Source organism: Felis catus, chromosome A1 (genome assembly GCF_018350175.1).
Source record: "Felis catus isolate Fca126 chromosome A1, F.catus_Fca126_mat1.0, whole genome shotgun sequence".
Classification (NCBI taxonomy): Eukaryota; Metazoa; Chordata; class Mammalia; order Carnivora; family Felidae; genus Felis; species Felis catus.
This window is the reverse complement of record NC_058368.1, coordinates 98,512,366-98,530,050: the sequence shown is the minus strand read 5'-3', so window position 1 is coordinate 98,530,050 and position 17,685 is coordinate 98,512,366. Positions and strand designations below refer to the sequence as shown.

The following is a 17,685-nucleotide window of genomic DNA, read 5'->3' as shown; positions in this document are numbered from 1 at the left end:
TATTATTATTATTTTAGAGAAAGAGAGAGCGTGAGCAGGGGAAAGGGGCAGAGAGAAAGAGAGAGACACAGAGTCTTAAACAGGCTCTACACTCAGCACAGAGCCTCAGTGGGACTTGATCCCATGTGGGACTCAATCCCATGACCCTGGGATCATGATCTAAGCCGAAAGTAAGAGTAGGATGCTCAATGGACTGAACCATGCAGACGGAGAAGACATGATAATTTACCTCTATGCTCATTTCCTTTCATACGAATTTTATTAAAAAGCTGGTTTGGATGGTTATCATTTTGACTAGGATCCGTTTATCTAAAGATTTCAGGACACACAAGGAGAGGCACTATAGTCCAGGGAATAAAATTCTTGTCTTATCAATCTATAGATGTAAGCTCTAGTCTTTGACCTCAAGCGTTCCCTCTCACTTCGAGTAAGTCACTATGTACTTTCTTTCACTTTAATGATGAGGAAACTTGGCTTCATGATTTCCAAAGTGATTTCCCTATTCTCAATTTTTATTATGAGTTAATAAGAGAGGACTCATAAAGGCTGGTGTTCTTATTCATATGGACATGATACCATTTGGCATTTCATCCACTGGTTTATAGTGAGCCTAATCGGCGCATATTCCCATTTGTGTTCAGCCATGTGCAGCCAGGACTGTTTGTGTAACCAGAGTCAGTCTCCCCTAAGCTTCTCAGGCCTTCTCTGTGTATCAGCTGTGGTGACCCCTCAACCCCTAAACCAGCTCAATCCAGCCCAGTTCGCTTGCCAGTGCAGTAGCCCCACGGGGTGCTACTAGCCTTGTTTCCTGACAACTATAGCTGCCTCAGCCTTCCCAGAGAGGAAGGCCAGGATTGCACATAGCTTCCACTAGAATACCAGTGGAGCTATGAAGAGTTTGTGCCTAGTCGCAAGTTCCAGATTCAGAAGATGAGGCATCCCGCTGTGGGAAGAGGGATCCGGCTTCTTCAGTGACTGCTAGGTGGGACTACATGAAGTTCTCTAGAATTACTGGGAAATGCATATGTGTGGGCATACATCGAAAAGCCAGAAATAGGAGATTAGAAGTATCAAGAAGATAAATTCCTTGTATTTCCTCTCCTCTGACAATTTCTCTGGCAACATCCAGAGTAACCAAGAAATCAGTTGTATTTTCTTGTGAGGCTGTCCTCAGTAACTTTTATTGGTTCCCTGCTCTATGGTCCTGTTTTCCTCACGCCTGCAGCCTGGGATTGCACCACCCAAATAAAGTGTAGCTCGTGAGCTTTACTTGGGGCTCTGGTTTCCAATGTAGGCAAGGCTCACACAGATGGCAATGCCTAGAATCTTCCTAGGCATTTGTTTCTCATCTACAGAAACATCTGGAAAAAAAATGATAGCAAGGCAAGTTGAGAAAACTCAGCAATACGACTTAACTTCAAGTTTGAACCTGATATAAACGCCATCAATGGCCAAGGAATTTGCAAATGGCTTAGAAAGTCCGTAAGGTCACTCTTCTATTTAATCTACATTAAATTGACCCTGATAGTACTTTCTTCAGAATTTATTTTTTACTTCTTTGAGAGGAGGCTAACTTTAAAAAGAACATGGAGAAAATGAAGGAGAAATCAAGAGGTAAAAGAAGGATGCCATTTTAGAAAGGGGCAAAGAAAACCATTACATAACAGGAAGATATTAATCCTACATACAATAATGCCTAATTTCTATGGAAGCCCTAATGGAATATATTGCGCATATACTAGAATAAAAGATATTCCAGTTTCAAAAATTTGATTTCAGTTCATTGTTTAAAAACAAACAAACAAAAACGATCCTGAAGTCTATTAATCTTTATTCAGCGGTGTCATAAAGCACGGCACTGATTGGCGAAGGGCACAGGAAAGGCATTGATGTATCTTCAAAGAAGCGTTGCTGCATCTCTTACTGGGAGTCTTGACAGCAGAAACCCTTTAGCTGCCAGATCCTGTGGGGACTGCCTCAGTTGCCTAGAGAAAACTCACCCCAGATCATGCCCTTTCCGAGTCAGCGCACTTGAGCGACTGACGAAGACGGCTATAAAAGCCTGCACATTTTTTCCTAATGAGGCACATCTATGATGGATTACTTGAGCTCACAGAGACCTCCCCTTGGTGTCAGCTAAGGCTGTTGCTGGCTGGTATTACACCTCACCTTCTCTTTTTGTACCATCTAGCTCACTTCTCTTCATAGCAAGAGGTATTGATGTCAAAGCATCCCTTAATAAACATTAAATATAGCCCATTCTACACATTACTCTCTTCCACATGTATGCCTTTGTGTGAATGTGGTTGGGGGGAAGGCAGGGGAATATGAAAGTGTTTCCTTTCAGCCTTTAAGGTGCAGACCTAGTCCCCAAGCAGAGGTGACAATAAAATATTTAAGATTTAAAAACTCAGATGCCAATCCAAATAGGTAACTCTTGAAGACATTTACTGTGCATTAACCTTTTATTTGCTGGTATGTGTGAACATCAGAAGTAGAAGAGTCAATATGGAAGGATTTTAATATTTTATCAACTGATATGGAGATCCTAGGTCATCCTTCCTAAGTATCTGTCTTCCCCTAAGTGAAATGGGACCATTATAACAGGTAGCTCCTAATAGGGAGACATGTTCAGGGCAGAAACATGGTGTCTTCATTAATTTCAGATTTCCACTGGAGAAAAAGTCAGGTAAAGATGTGGAGTCTTCCACAACAGCAGAACTCACCATCATATGGTAGCTGTCTAACTGACCTAGAGCCCGTGGTACTCTTTCTTGTCACTCTTTTATTCTAAAGTTAGTGTGATCCTAAATAGCTTTAGAAAGTGAGTCAAAGAAAAGCAACCAATTTGGTGACTCACTCTAAAAAGAACAGCTATTTCTACTGTTAAACAAATGGATTTAAACCTATAGAGATTCTAATCTCAGCATATGCCTTCTAAATCCACCAACTACGTGCCCATATGTAGAGTTAAAATATAGTTTGTCTGGAACAGAAAACCCATAAATGAACCCACAATTATTGGTCAGTTAATCTTTGACAAACCATCAAAGAATATCCACTGGGAAAAAGACAGTCTCTTCAACAAACAGTGTTGGGAAAACTGAACGGTACATGCAGAAGAATGAAAGTGGACCACTTTCTTACACCATACACAAAAATAAACTCAAAATGGATGAAAGACCTAAATGTGAGAGCTGAAACCATAAAATCCTAGAAGACAGCACAGGCAGTAATGTCTTTGACATCAGCCATAGCAAACTCCTTCTAGATATGTCTCCTAAGGCAAGGGAAACAAAACCAAAAATAAGCAATTGGGACTACCTCAAAATAAAAATCTTCTGCATAAGGAAGGAACCAATCAATAAAACTAAAAGGCAGTCTATGGAATGGGAGAAGTTATTTGCAAATGACATATTTCATAAAAGGTTAGCATCCAAAATATATAAAGAATTTCTCAAACTCAACACCCAAAAAATGAATAATCCAATTAAAAATGGGCAGAAGACATGAACAGACATTTCTCCAAAGCAGACATGCAGATGGCCAATAGACACATGAAAAAATGCTCGACATCATTCATCATCAGGGAAATACAAACCAGAACTACAGTGAGTACATGATACCTGTCAGCACAGTTAAAATCAACAACACAAGAAACATCAGGTGCTGGTGACGATGTGGAGAAGAAGGAACACTCTTGTACTGTTGGTGGGAATGAAAACTGGTGCAGTCACTCTGGAAAACATTATGGAGTTTCCTCAAAAAGTTAAAAATAGAAGTGCCCTATAATCCAGCAATCACACCAAAGAATTTGGTATTTACCCAAAGAATATAAAAATGCTAATGCAAGGGATACATGCACCGCAATGCCTACAGTAGCATTATCTCTAATAGCCAAATTATGAAAACAGCCCAAGTGCCCATCGAATGATGAATGGATAAAGATGTGGTATATGTATACAATGGAATATTACTCGGCTATAAGAAAGAACAAAATTTTGGCATTTGCAATGAAATGAATGCAGCTAGAGAGTATTGTGCTAAGCAAAATAAGTCAGAGAGAGATAAACACCATATGATTTCACTCATATGTGGAATTTAAGAAAAAAATGATCAAAGGGCAAAAGAGAGAGAGAGAAAGAGAGGCAAACCAAGAAACAGAATTTTAACTGTAGAGAACAAACTGATGGCTACCAGAGGGAAGGGAGAAATGAGGGGATAAGGGGAACTGTGAAATAGGTGATGGGGATTTACAAGTGCACTTGTTGCGATGAGCATTGGGTGTTGTATGGAATTGTTAAATCACTATATTGTAACCCTGAAATTAATATTACACTGTATGGGATTAACTAAGGGGATTAACTAAAGTGGGATTTAAATAAAAACTTGAAAAAGTTTGTTTGAATATAAAGTTTATTTGTCTTTGAATTGCAATAATCAAATATCATTCTTCCTCTTAATTATAAATAATCATTATGTTTTGGAATGTGAGGTTAATGGAACTTCTAACTAAAACAAAAATGATTTATGCATTTTGGCTACACTGCTAAGGTATGTGAGGTACTGGTTTTTTTCCCTGGTAGAATATAGGGTATCTCATTCCTACCTACAGTGGAATACTTCTAATGTGAAATAATTAGTTTGGGAACATTAATGACACTACAAAAACAATCCTATCCCCTCTCTACTTATGCTTGCCATTCCTTTGATAGTAATCAAAATTGTAATTTCTCTTGGGAGATGCAAATGGCATAGGAAGAGATAACAGATTTTACTTAGTTTTTTTTATATTATGATATGAGTAACTAATCAGATCCTTTCTAAAAGTAGATCTTTGGTAAGGATGAGAGAGCAAACATAAGACAAGCCTGACAAAGTTTTCAAAGAAAAAATATTTTTTCTCTATTTAAAAAAAGAACTCGGCGCGCCTGGGTGGCGCAGTCGGTTAAGCGTCTGACTTCAGCCAGGTCACGATCTCGCGGTCCGTGAGTTCGAGCCCCGCGTCGGGCTCTGGGCTGATGGCTCAGAGCCTGGAGCCTGTTTCCAATTCTGTGTCTCCCTCTCTCTCTGCCCCTCCCCCATTCATGCTCTGTCTCTCTCTGTCCCAAAAATAAATAAACGTTGAAAAAAAAATTAAAAAAAAAAAAAAAGAACTCTTAGATTGTATTAAGAGTACCTTCATGGGGCTCCTGGGAGGCTCAGTCGGTTAAGCGTCCAACTTCAACTCAGGTCATGATCTCACAGTTCGTGGGTTTGAGCCCCGTGTTGGGCTCTGTGCCGACAGCTCAAAGCCTGGAGCCTGCTTCAGATTCTGTGTCTACCTCTCTCTCTGCCCCTCCCCTGGTCATGCTCTGTCTCTCTTTCAAAAATAAATAAACATCCAAAAAAAAAAAAAAGAGTACCTTCATGAGCATTAGAGAATAATTACATTATGATATATCACTTACTTAACATTTCTAAATTTTGAAAACATATCCTTTCTTTTTTAAATTTTTTAATGTTTATTTATTTTTTAGAGAGAAAGAGAGTGTGTGAGTGGGGAAGGGGCAAAGAGGGAGACATAGAACCCAAAGGGAGCCCCAGGTTCTGAGCTGTCAGCACAGAGCCTGATATGGGGCTTGAACTCGTGAACTGCAAGATCATGACCTGAGCCCAAGTCGGACTTAACCAACTGAGCCACCCAGGTGCCCCTGAAACCATATCCTTTCTATAATTATATCCATTTAAATTTTGCAATGTTTTAAACATATTTAAAAATTAAAGACTAATATTACACTTAATAAATGTTAACATTGTAACATATTTGTTCCAGGTTGTCTAATTAAAATCTTATTAATTATGTAATTGTAACTACATTTGTACCTTTATTGATGTAACTCCCCAGCCCTTCCCTTTCCAGAGGTAAAAAACTTTGTTTATGCTGATGATTCCTCTTTCCATCCATGTTTTTATACATTCTCTACACCTGTGTGTTTTCATCAATACATGATTTGATCTTTGTAGCATTTCCCATAAGAGATGGCTTGCTTTTTTCCTCACTCAACACTTTTTCTTAATGTTTATTTATTTTTGAGAGATAGAGAGTGTGAGGACGGGAAGGGCAGAGAGAGCAGGAGACACAGAATCTGAAGCTGGCTTCAGGCTCAGCACTGTCAGTCAGCAAAGAGCCCAACGCAGAGCTTGAACCCACAAACTGCAAGATCATGACCAAGCCAAAGTCAGTTGCTCAAATGACTGAGCCACCTCGGCGCCCCCTCAACACTGTTCTTAAGGTTCATCCATGTGAATTGGTATAATAACTTTCTATTACTTGAATCTACCTGAGATTTTTAATCCATCAGTTTATAATCAAAAAGATGAATTTCAATATTTTGCTGTTATACAGAAATGTTCAGTAAACTTCCTTGTACACATCCTTCATGCATACGTGTTAGATTTCCCCTAGTCTATTGAGATGAATCTATCTAGAGGTAGAAATTATGGGATGCAGAATTTATGTGTGCATCTCTGATTTTACTAAATATTCCCACTTTTGTTAGGCAAAGTAGTACCAATTTACTACCACCAGGAATATACAAGGTGTCTCACATCCTCAAAAACACTTAAAAGTGTCATATTTCAAAATGTGTGACAATATGATATACGAAGAATGATAAAATATTATGACAAGGGCATCTTATGAATTTTTACATTTGCAGCTCCTTTTTGGCAAATGAGGGTATTTCCATAAGTTTATTAGCTTTTATCTGTTCTCATTAAAAAAAAAACTTTAATGTTTTTATTTATTTTTGAGAAAAGAGACAGAGCATGAGTGGGGCAGGGGAGAGAGAAAGAGGGAGACACAGAATCGGAAGCAGGCTCCAGGCTCTGAGCTGTCAGCACAGAGCCCGAGGTGAGGCTCGAACTCACCAGCCATGAGATCATGACCTGAGCTGAAGTCGGACGCTTAACCAACTGAGCCAGCCAGGTGCCCCTGTTCACATCTTTTGATAATTTTACCCATTAGATTGTCTTACTTAGTCATTTGTACCATTTCTTTGTATAGTCTAGATGCTAATCCTTTGCCAGGTATTGAGTAACGAAGAACCGCTGGTTTAATTTGTCTTTTAACTTTGTCTTGCATTATCTTGTGTATAAAAGTCTGTGAAGTGTATTATGATCAAATCTCTCCATGTTTTTCCTTTTATCCTTTGTATGAATTCCTTACAAATCTTAAATCTATAAACTTAATGTCCCTTCATTTTCTTCTAAGGGCCTAATAATTTTACTTGGCACACTTAGCTATTTAACCCATTTCAGATTTTTTTCTATATGAGTGCAACAAAAATCTAGTATTTCCCCCTATGAACAGGTACTTTTCCCATAAGCACTCACTCAGTAGGTCAGACCTTTCCCTCCAGATGTGGTTTCTGGCCTATAAAATCCCCCATGATAACTGGGGCTTTCTCTGTGCCCTCTTCTGCCTATTGACCTAATTAAGGGTTTGTTTGGTTTTTTTTTCCAGAACTTGTAACAAACTTTTAAAAACTATAATTCCATAATAAATTCCCTACCTTTATTCTTCTTTAAATTTATCTTAGCTTCTCTTAGTCTTTCATCTAACATAAGAATTCAGAATACGCTTATCAAATTTTATTTTTTTAGGCTTATTTATTTTGAGAGAGAGAGAGAGAGAGAGAGAGAGAGAGAGAGAGAGAGAGCAAGCATGAGCAGGGGAGGAGCAGAGAGAGAATCCTAAGCAGGCTCTGCTGACATGGGGCTTGAACTTATGACCCGTGAGATCACGACATGAGCTGAAATCAAGAGTCAGATGCTTAACCAACTGAGCCACACAGGTGCCCCAAGCTTGTTGAATTTTAGATTCAACTTAGAAGCTGTCAAATTTTGACCAAGAAACTCACAAAATAATAAACCACAAATGGTCAATAACCATTTTAAAAGTTATTCTAAAAGATAGTAAACCAAGGTGTGAGAAATCTCTATCTTCACGGGTACTGTAACAGCATTCTCCAATCTGAAATCTTTGCTGCCTTTAGGTGTTTTGGTCTCAGGACATCAGGATATTTCAGGTTTCATTCATAGTATTGTTAAAGAAAAATATTTTATTTCTAGGAAACAAACCTTTTCCAACCTATGCAGCAATGATATCCTTGGTTTTAATCCTCAATTACGTGTATTTGCAATATTTTCCTAAGAAAATGTGTGTACAATTACCAAACTGTATGCTTTATACATAAAGTAATAAATCCTTTTTTGTTCAAAGCAAATGAAACATCATGTTTATTTAAAATCTCACCCAGTACAAAAGCCAAACGTTGTATAATGTTTCCCCTGCAATTTTGTTTAACACGAGTTTTTATATTAAGTTTGTTTGCATTTTTTTTTACCTTTGTAAGTTGGTATTTGTTAATTCATACCAGGAATGATCATTTCTGTAAGTCAAATCAAACACGCTTTTCACATAGAATTTTCAGCATGGCATGTGACAGCTACTTCTGAATCTTACTTTGAAAAATGTATCAAAAGCTGGGGCACCTGGGTTGACTCAGTTGGTTAAGCGTCCAATTTTGGTTCAGGTCATGATCTCATGGTTCAAGGGTTCAAGCCCCATGTCGGGCTCTGTGCTGATAGCTCAGAGCCCAGAGCCTGCTTCGGATTCTGTGTCTCTTGCTCTCTGTCCTTCCCCCCGATTGTGCTCTATCTCTCTCAAAAATAAATAAACATTAAAAAAAAGAAAAATATATCAAAAGCATCATTATGCCACAGCCATTAGGTTAATGCCTAAGAGCAGTGATGGAAAATCTCATTCTGGACTTTCTTTAACTGAAAATTAAACTTTTAAATACAGTGAGGAGCTAATTAAAAGGAAGACATTTCTAACTTAAATGCCCCTGTACACCTTTGCAAAATAAAGGTACTTGTGTGCTGGTGATTTTCAGGACAGATACAGTGGACTTAACAGCAATTCCTTCCAGTTTTATCTCAGATCCTCCGAGGGAGGGCTTCTATAAAATGAAGCAAATCTGTATACAAAACATGAACGTCTATCAAAATTAATTAATTAAGCATACCACAGACATAGCCTCTAGATATGAACTATGGAGAAAACTGAAAGGTTTATTTCATAAGACAAGCATTCCTGAAAGATGAATCATACAGGTTCTTCTTATACAATACCTATGATGAAATACTGACTTAAGTTTAATTAAATATTATTGAAATATTTCTTTATATTAGGTTCTCTAATAAAGGCCACAACTATAAATACAAATGGTGTGTGTGTGGGGGGGTGGGTATTTGTATGTGCATGTGTGTATTTGTATTAAAAGTTATTTCAGAAAGCATCTGTACATCATGCACGTTAAGGATTTATAAAATACACAAAAATAACACAATACATTAAACACGCAAATAAAAAGGCCAACTGAGAATATTAACTGTAACCATGAAAAAGGCTAATATGAATAGTTATGCCTTAAACTCCTCTTCACTTCTGTAGGTAGGTCACTAAATGACAAGAAGTCAAACACATCCATTTGCATTTAAGTGATTATTTCATTAAGTCAAATTTCTGGAAGAGGAATGACTGAGGAAAGGATATGTTCATTCTAAAGGCTTGACTCATAATGCCAAGTTGCCCTCTGCAAAGGCTATTCAATTTATAATCCTGCCATCATTGTATAAGAATGTGCTGTTTTCCATATGTCAACTAATTCTGCATATTATCATTCATTTAATAATTGCCATTCTAATTAAATAATATCCCATTTTTATTTTCATTCCCATGATTCTCAAAGCAGTCCAAAATCATCATAGAATGTTATATTTAATATTTTGTGGGGCGCCTGGGTGGCTCAGTTAAGCATCCGACTTCAGCTCAGGTCATGATCTCACCACCCATGAGTTCGAGCCCCACGTCAGGCTCTGGGCTGACAGCTTGGAGACTGAAGCCTGCTTCGGATTCTGTGTCTCTTTCTCTCTCTGTGCCTCCCCCCTGCTTATGCTCTGTCTCTGTCTCTCTCTCAAAAGTAAATAAACATTTAAAAAAATTATTTTAAAGAGTCTATAGACCCATGTGCAGAATGATGTTTTTTAAAAAGCAGAAAATAGAGGTGCCTGGGTGGCTCAGTCAGTTAAGCATCTGACTCTTGATTTCAGCTCCAATCATGATCTCATGGTTGTCAAATGCAGTCCTGTGTCAGGCTCCTTGCTAGGCGTGAAGCCTGCTTAAGATTATCTTTCTCCTGGAGCACCTGGGTGACTCAGTCAGCTAAGCATCCAACTTCGGCTCAGGTCATGATTTCACAATTTGTGGGTTCGAATCCCATGTCAGATTCTGTGCTGACAGCTCAGAGCCTGGAATCTGCTTCCGATTCTGTGTCTCCCTCTCTCTCTGCCCCTCTCCCCCTCACACTCTCTGTCTCAAAAATAAATAAACGTTAATATTTTGTGACTTGCCTCTTGGAAATATTTTTTTTTCCTTAACTGAGGCATCTGTCATTTTCTTAGTGATGTGTAGAGATCCCTTAAATAAAAATAAGGATGTTACATAATATATAAGGACAATAACCTATATTCTGTCACATGTGTTAAGAATACTTTTTCTCAGGGCCACCTGGGTGGCTCAGTCAGTTAAACATCCAACTTCAGCTCAGGTCATGACCTCACGGTTCATGGGTTCTAGCCCCCATCAGGCTCCTTGCTAACAGCTCAGAGCCTGGAGCCTACTTTGGAATCTGTGTCAACCTTTCTCTCTGCCCCTCCTCCACTCATGCTTGGCCTGTCTCTTAAATATAAATAAACATTAAAAAATTTTAAAAATACTTTTTCTCTTCTGTTATGAATACCTACCTTTTTCAACAAATTTTTATATACTGATAGTATGTTTATTTTTTCTTTGGTTTAATTCACTAATTGCTTGTGTCATTCATGACCTTTTGTCAAATTATATGGGTTATATTCAGACCAAGATTAGATAAATATGTATGTATATTTTCTTCTAGCAATTATATATATATATATATATATATACATATGCTTATATATAATATATACATATACATAACTATAGTTTTAGTTTTTTAATATAGTTTTATGCAATCATATATTTAAATTACACATACCTTCATGTAAAATTTATTTTGATGTAAAATGTAACCTGAGAATCTTATTTTGTTTATATTTCCAGATTATAAGATGACTATACCAATGCCCATCATTAAATAATCATTCATTTCTCCAATGAGATGAAATATTAAATGTGCACTTCTGTTTTGAACTGTTTATCCTGCTTAATTAATAACATTATAATGATGCTGGACCTTCTATTTTAATTTTTAGAGAGAGATTATAAATTTTTCAAACTTTTGTTATGTTTATCTTGATAATATTTTTTCTTTCAGTGCTTTGAACTAGTTAGTGGACAGTCATCTTACTGGGTACTAGGAATTAAGCAGTAAACAAGACAGATATGCACAATGAGGCTACATTTTAGTATACAAAATAATCACTGAACAATTACCCAACTATTTAATTGTAAACTCAACTAATTTATGGAGCAAAGAGTTGCCAAAATGATCTAGACAAGGTGAATACGAGACAGCTTCTGTGGGAAAAAGATTCTCAAGACAAACTCTAAACGATGAGAAGGAATTAGTAATGAAAGAAATAGTAGTAGTGAATTTTTCAAGCAAAGTTGACAGCAAGCAGGTGCAAATGATAAAAGGAGAATGGTGCATTTGAGGAATGGAGAGACTGGGGTGGCTGCAGTAAAGAAACCAAGAGGACAGTAGCTCGAGTTGAGAATGGTGTGCAGAGACCACATCACTCAGAACTTTAACAGGTCATGTGAAGAATTTTAATTATTTTTCTGAATAACCATGACAAACTACTGAGTGGGCTTAAGCAAGAGATGTGTTATGGAAAGAGTCATATGTCAACATAAAGAAAGAATTAGGAAGGAACCAGTGCAGGTATAGTATAACTGGTTAGAGGTCATGGCCATGGGTAGACAAGATGATGGTTTGCCTTCCTCTCTATTTTTATCTTATTTTTCCTTCCCTTCCCCTATGTTCATCTGTTTTGTTTCTTAAATTCCACATATAAGTGAATGTGTGAAATCATATGTAAGTGATGAATCACTGGGTTCTACTACCAAAACCAATATTACACTGTATGTTAACAAATTTAAATGTAAGTAAATAAAAATAAATAAAGGGGGGGGCACCTGGGTGGCTTAGTCAGTTGAGTGCCTGACTTGGGCTCAGGTCATGATTTCATGTTTCATGAGATTGAGCTCCACATTGGGCTTGCTGCTGTCAGCATAGAGCTTGTTTCCAATCCTCTGTCCCCCTCCCTCTGCCCCACTGCAGCTTGCACTCTCCCAAAAGTAAATAAATATTTAAATAACTAAATAGATAAATAAATGCAAAAAAATAAAGGAACCGTTCTTAAATATTAAACACACACACATACATAGAGGGGGGGGAGATGTTGGTGACTTAAATTAGGGTCATGGGAGTAAGGAGAGAAGGTCTATGAAAGTGACCCTTAAGAGAGAGAATTAAAAAGTATTTTGGGGGGGAACCTGGATGGCTCAATCAGTTAAGCTTCCGACTCTTGGTTTCAGTTCAGGTCATGATCTCATGGTGTGTAAGATCAAGCCCCACATCAAGCTTTGGGCTGACAGTGTGGAGCCTGCTTGAGATTCTGTTTGTCTCTCTCTCTCTGCCCCTCCCCTGATCATGCTGTCTGACTGTCTCTCTCTCTCTCTCTCTCTCTCTCTCTCAAAATAAATAAATAAATAAATAAATTTTAGAAAAAAAATATTTATTCATTCAGTGTACAGAGAGAGCAAGACAGCTAAGTATCAGAGATGCCTTTTAGGCTTGAGGACTGTGAGACAAGGTAGATGCTGGTGACTTTCTCTAAGTGAAGGAAGAGAAACATGGTTTAGATATAACTTATTCGTCTATTAAAATCAAAAATGGTAGGATTTCAAGAAGTGATATGATATGTATTAGCGAATCAACAGTGTCAATTAAACTATGTGGTGGATGAGATAGGTTATCTCAAGGAAGGGTGCACAGAAAAGGCCTAAACTAAAAACTTAAGGTTAGATGTACAAAAAGATAATGGCAAAGAAATCTAAGGCACAATGACCAGAGACATGGGAGATAAACCAGGAGAATGCAAGAGCAGACAAGAGGAACCAGAACAAAACAATAAAATACTGCTAATGGAACAAATTTGGAAAAAATGAAAGGAAAGCATAATTACTGAAAATCAGAAGCGCTAAGCAGTGAGTAAGTCAAAGTTTAAAAAGAGAAAACTTATAGACCCCTAAGAAAAAATTGTCTTTACTTCCATGCCAAAAAATTAAAATGGAAAACCTGAAAGAAATAAGCAATTTTTTTAGAAAAAATATAATTGACCAAGCCCAACTTTTGACAAGAATAGCATTTAAAAAGACCAATTTCTATAAAATAAATAGAAAATTATGGTAATCATGTATTAGTTTAAGATTATTTTCCACAGGAAATCCCTATCAAACCAAAGGAGCTGATAATTCCAAGGGTATTTAAACTGTTACAGAGCAAAAACCAAAAAAAGAAAATGTCAAAGTTCTATGAAAATAAGAACATTGGTATCAACATTTGTAATAAATTGAACTAGAGATAAATTTCAGATGTGAATACTGATTACAATTTTCACATAAAATATTATCAAAGTCCAGAAAAATATAATTGTTGTGATCTTATTTCTTGCCATGCAAAGATGGTTCAATGTTAGGGAAATATATTATCTAAGTGCATAATTGTAAAATATTTACTGAGAACAATAATCATTACCATAGGGGTGCCAGGGTGGCTCAGTCAGTTGAGCTTCCAACTTCAGCTCAGGTCATGATCTCATCCAAGTCGGGCTCTGTGGACCTGGAGCCTGCTTTAGATTCTGTGTCTCCGTCTCTCTCTGCCCCTCCCCCATGTTCTGTCTTTCTCTCTCTCTCTTTCTCTCTCTCAAAAATAAATATTAAAAAAAATTTTTAAATCATTAACATAGATGATCAAAAGGGATTTTGCAAAACTAAAGATCTTCTTTGACAGAGTATAAGTAATAAAGTAGGTATAGGTGTATATGTTCTTAAACAAATGAAAAATATTTCTAATTCAGTCTAAAGCTATCTAAGCAAAACCCAGAATGACATGGTCCAAGGAAACAGGAGATTCTTTTAAAGTCAAGCACAAACAAATTAACAGATTCAACATCATTACTATTATTTAACAATCTTAACACCAACACAACCATCAAGTTGAGGAAAAAATCAAAGTTATAAGCTTTGAAAGTAGGGCTTAAAACCATCCCTTATTTGCAAATGATGTGACTGGAGAATATTATATGTTGGGAAGGTCCCACCGTAATTAACAAATATCACTACAATCAACAAGAGAACTCAACAAACAAGTAGGATTAAACAGTATAATTAAGGGAAATGCTTTCATAAAACACAACTAATTACAAATAAAAATGGAAGAAACAATACTATTTCTAGTAGCAAGGAAAAGTATTAAATTTATAACAAGATTTGGAAGAAATCTTGTATACTTCTGACCAAGAAGACTTAAAGCAATAGCTTACTGTGTTTGATAGGGAGATTTAGCATCATAAAGGTATCAATTTTCCATAAGTCAATTTACAAATTTAATATGATCCTCACAAAATCAACAATTTCTTTTCTTAAAAAAAAATTAAGTTTATTTATTTATTTTGAGAGACAGAGAGAGTAGGCGAGGGGCAGAGAGAGAGGTAGAGAGAGAATCTCAAGCAGGCTGTGCACTGTCAGCCCAGAGCCTGAAGCAGAGCTCGATCTCATGAACCGTGAGGTCATGACCTGAGCCAAAATTCAAGAGTCAAGACACTTAACCAACTGAGCCACCCAAGCACCCTCAAATCAACTATTCTTACAATACAGTGGTGACTCAAAATCATGTATGGAAATTTTTTTAAGTTAGAAAAAATACCTTTCAATCTATGAAAAAAAAGCAACTGTGGGTCATTAGCACTTGTACATAATAAAAACCTAAGTTTCAGGAATTAAACAGGGCAGTATTGGCACATCAATCAATAGGCCAGAAGAAAAGAATAGAAATGTCAGAAGCAGATCTCAAACATATTAAAAATTAGCATTTGATAAAGTTATGTCCTACCAGGAAAGATAAAAGTGTCTATTAAATAAATGGTTTGGGTACAAAAGTAATGTCAGATCTTTAACAGGTTAAATTCCAAATGGTTCCCAGATTTACATGTAAAGAAATGAGTTCATAAAAGCTATGACAAAAAGAAAAAATGAGAACTGTTCTATAATCCCAATGCAGAAAGTCTTTCTAGGACTCAAAATTCAGAATCCACAAACAATAACAGAATACCTCTACATAGTAAAATCTGCCATACTGAACATCAGAGGATAAATAAATGATAAACTGGGAAAAACACTTACAAGTTACATTGTACCTTATGTGCCTAATACATAAAGAATGAAAAAAAAATAGTTTAAAAAAAAAGTTAAAAGAAGAGAAACAGAAAAATGAGCAAAGGATACAAATAGAGGTTTTATGAGAAAATTAAAAGTCTACAAATGGCTCGTTTTAAAACTTGACAAAAACACAGATTTCACTTACAATAATAGGAAGGCAAATTATAGGTAAACTAAGAGTGCTCATTTTGACAGCACATAGACCAAGAACTGAAGTGATACAGAGAAAATTAGCATTGGCACTATGCAAATATGACATGCATATTCATGCAACATTCCATTTTCAAAAAGCAATACCATTTTTAAGCATTAACTTGACAAAAATCTGTTTTAAAACATACTTGGCAGGTTTGTGGGGAGTAGCACTCTCATTCGTTGCTGGTCAAAGTGTAAATTGGCATAATCCATATGGAGAACAATTTTGATGTATTTATCAAAATTATAAGGTATATACACTATATATACCAATTCCACTTCCAGGAAAGTGTCTTCATATACACAGAAAATGATGTAAGCACAAGGTTATGCAGTGTAGCATAGATTCTAACAACGAAGTTTAGAAACAAATTATCTGCTGATTAGGGACTTTTTAATATATTATGGTATAGTCACACAAGGGAATACGATACACTGCACATGTTGATCTGAAAGATACAGGAGATAATTTTTTAAGTAAAAACACAAATATGGAAGAATGTGATACCACGGGTACGAAACACAGGAAAAAAATTCATGTGTATTTGCCTTGGCATGCAAAAAACCTATGAGTTTTAATGGTGTACTGGGAACTGGGCAAATCAGAAATAAGGTAGGAAGAAGACTTTGCATTGTACAGTTTTTATACTCTTTGATGTTTAGAACATGTGCATGTTATTTTCAAAGTAATGCATTTATAGAAGACTGTTAGGGAATGAAGAGAAAAAGACTTTCTTGTCCTGGGTGAGGAGAACATTCACTGGCAATAGTCATGGCAGTCATCGAAGATGCAGATGTACAAAAGTTTGTGTACCAAAGGAACCTCATGTTTCTGCAGAGGCTCTGATCTTGCTAAGACTGATGGACCTGCTACTGTGTAATTATCAAGAAAATATTTACAAGGCTTGATAAGAAAGACTCTTGCTGGACCATACTATTGCCCATTACAATTGAAATTAACAAGAAGTTCATTATTTAACATGTCTTGTTGAAAATGACAGAGAATGGCATTGTAGTGCATGTATCCACTTAGCTGAAAACTATGTATAAAGGACACTGTTAGATTATGAAGCCAGTTCAGTGCTGGGCTCTGCTTTCAAAGAGCTTATATTCTTCAAGGACAAAAATTCCATGTATATAAATACATAGAACTACAGAGAGAGAGTATAAAAGGTTATGAGCGAAATGAAGTGCCATGAGTTTGAGAGGAGACGAAAATGACCACCAGCTGGAGAACAGGAAGAGGAAAATGGAGAGAGATATGGCATTTAAATGAAGTAACAAAATGTTAATTTCAGCCATTATGACAAGTGTGAAGTGGTATCTCATTGTGGTTTTGATTTGCATTTCTCTGATGATGAGTGATGTTGAGCATCTTTTCATGTGTCTTTTAGCCATCTGGATGTCTTCTTTGGAAAAGTGTCTATTCATGTCTTCTTCCCATTTCTTCACTGGATTATTTGTTTTTCGGGTGTTGAGCTTGGTAAATTCTTTATAGATTTTGGATATTAACCTTGTATCTGTTATGTCATTTGCAAATATCTTCTCCCATTCCCTTGGCTGAGGCAAAGAGGTTGCTGCCTATTTTCTCCTCTAGATTTTGAGGTTTTGGGGAATGTTATAAGTCAACAGCTCTCCTCGGAGAGCGGGAGGGCTAAAGGACAACAAGAGGGAGAGTTGTTGAGCCCCAGAGGACAGAGCTCAGCTTGGCAGGGAACAAAGGTGCTGGGAAGCACCATCTCGTTTGCCCATCCCCCAGCCAAAATCCCAAAGGGAACCAGCTCCCATCACAAACTTCCTTGCACCGCACAAACACCCAATGCTGTGCTTCTGCAGATCCATCCCTTCAATGGGTCTGCCTCCATCCAGGTGCCACAGGGCCCCTCCCAAAGTGGACCACCAAAGGCAAAGTGAGCTGAGCCTATCCCTCCCACCCCTGTGCACCTTGCGGATCC

General features: G+C 37.0%; 1 protein-coding gene and 1 non-coding gene across 9 annotated transcripts in view; one reads left to right on the top strand and one right to left on the bottom strand.

Annotated features, from left to right (window-relative positions):
* PRR16 (proline rich 16) overlaps window positions 1-17,685 on the bottom strand; it is a 953,840-nt gene that overhangs the window by 410,442 nt on the left and 525,713 nt on the right. The gene's annotated exons all lie outside the window — the stretch shown is intronic.
* Window positions 15,715-15,822, top strand: LOC111556982. Its single transcript, XR_002736697.1, has one exon. It is a non-coding gene; the product is annotated as a U6 spliceosomal RNA (small nuclear RNA).